Source organism: Oryza glaberrima, chromosome 3 (assembly GCF_000147395.1).
Source record: "Oryza glaberrima chromosome 3, OglaRS2, whole genome shotgun sequence".
NCBI lineage: Eukaryota > Viridiplantae > Streptophyta > Magnoliopsida > Poales > Poaceae > Oryza > Oryza glaberrima.
The window spans coordinates 21,360,404-21,362,798 of record NC_068328.1 but is presented as its reverse complement, the minus strand read 5'-3'; the positions used below and the strand labels follow the sequence as shown (position 1 = coordinate 21,362,798).

General features: G+C 52.7%; 1 pseudogene; it reads right to left on the bottom strand.

Moving 5' to 3' along the window:
• Positions 1–954: 954 nt before the first annotated feature.
• On the bottom strand, positions 955–2,395 carry LOC127766040 (NAC domain-containing protein 22-like; annotated as a pseudogene).

Sequence of the window (2,395 nt, the reverse complement as noted above, 5' to 3'; positions counted from 1 at the left end):
TTCTCATTCTGTTTCAAGAACCAGCACTTCCACAGGACCTCAGTTTGCAGTTCAGTTTTGAAGGAATCATTATCTCTTGTTGCATTGGGGCCAACAAAGTTGTTGTAGATTCTTGAATATGCTACATGTTTTCCTTTTGTGCAGTCTTTAGTAAATGTAAATATAATGTAAGATGAACTTGCATTGTCAATATACATCCTGGTATCTGACATAATTTAAGGGAACTGCAGCTCTGTTCTGCAGCTAGCATGTTGGTTCTGTAATTCGATGCAAGAAAAATGCCAGGGTGCCGGTGGCACTCATGTTATAGGTGACATCGCTAGTGCAAATAAAAGGATATGGTCTGAATGTTTGTTCTATATTATCTGAAATCGTATCATATATTCATATGTCATCCATTGAGGTCGAAATGCCTGTGATGAGTGATGATGAGCCTTTTTGTTGGATGTATCACTGCAGTCAATAATTCAGTAGCAACGGTGCATGTTTTATAAGCATTGCTCATGGTGAATCTGAAAAATGCTCTTTTGGAGCATGTTGTCAATTTGTGAAGGATTACATCTATGCTGTGTCCTGAAGGGATCACATCATGTTGGTCGCTTATATCCATACAGTGTAGGAGAACAAAACCTGAGTTTCAGACTTTCAGTATAAACTAATGTACTCTGTTCTGAATTTGAATGACAGAGCTTTATTGAATGTGCACCACTCATTGTACATGGATGTTACTTACATTGAATTCATACCAATCAACAGCAATCTCAACTAATAAATCACATGTTACATTTAATTCAACTAATGAACTAATAAATACAGGTAATTCCAGGACAGATTCACAAAACTCCTAAACTTCTAGCCGCTGCACAGACTGCAGTACTGCACTACAGAGGAATAAGAACTGATCTCTTGCTAAGAGGACAATGTCAGCGTTGATCACTTGCTCTCTGCAGGGCGCTAGTCTGCTGGCATATCGGAAAACAGCTCGTCCATGTCGAAATCGAGGCAGTCATCCGTGGCGAAGTCAATGTAGCTAAGCACTTCATCAATGCTCTCTGGGAACTCTAGATCAGACAACACAATCGGCACCTCGCTGTCCATGACGCCCAAAGGTGAGGAGTTACTCTGCTTGTTAAGCACTGGAGCTGCGCCACCACCACCACCGGCACCGGCTTCCTCTGTCTGCGACAAGAACAGGTCAGGCATGTCCGACACACGCAGAGATCGCTGTAGCTCATCGTCATCGATTCTCCCGGGAAGATCAGCAAATAGCAGTGACGAATCGGCCATCACGTCGTAGGAGTTCTGGCCCTGCAGTGGTGGCACTAGAGCATCAGTAGGAGGAGCGGGCTGTGGTTGCGGGCAGCGCTCCTCGTCGAGCAGAGCGATCTCTTCTCTCTCTGCACCACCGGTGGCATCGGCTTCCTCTGCTGGCAGCGCGATCAGGTCGGAAAGTCCATGGAACACCCGCCAATAATCGTCGTCGATCACGCCGGAGGAGCCCTGCTCGGACAGCTCGGTGCCCTCGGTTTGCGACACAGACAGGTCATCGTCATCGATTCTGTCGGGAAGATCAGAAAACAGCAGTGACGAAATGGCCATCAGGTTGTAGGAGTTCTGCTTCACCAGAGCAGCAGTACGGGAAGCGGGCTGTGGTGGCGACCAGCGCTCCTCGTCGACTGCACCAGCAGTGGCATCAGCTTCTTCTGCTGGGGGAACGATCTGATCGGGAAGACAATGTGACACCAGCGAAGGTTCCCCGTCGATCACGCCATAGGAGCCCTGGTCGGTGCCGTCGGCTGCAGGAAGAGCCACGCCGCGCCGGGGAGCCGCGCGTTCTTGATCGCCGCCGTCTTCATCATCGTGGGAGTCCAGACACTGCGGCTCCCTCTTGCGCTTCTGAACCTGACGCGGTACAGCCGGAGCGGCGACGAGGCGAGGTCAGCCGACGACGTGACGGCGTACTCGTGCATAACCCAGCCCGAGCTGCCCTGTTCACCCTGGCGAAGAAGCTCAGCACATACTTGCGCCACGTGATCTCCAGGCCGCCGCCGCCGCTGCCGTCGACGCCGCCTCCACCGTCGCCTGGGACGACCAGCCGCTCGCCATCCACGGCCATCCGCTGCCCCTGCCAGAACCCTCCGCCCTCCACGGTTCGCTTCTGTCGCTTTCCCTTGCCATTCTTGGCGCGTGCCCCCGCGAAGAAGAAGGCCTCGTCGCCTCGGGTGTGATCCGCAAGAGGCGTCCATGGCGGCACGCTCAGGGGATCGGCATCCACGATGACGCCGTCGAGCGGGAGGGGCTTCTGCTGGATGCGACGGAGGAGGTAGCGGGAGACGAGCTCGTCGTCGCTGGGGTCGAACCTGAGGCCGGGAGGGAGCCCATCCGCGCCCGCCAT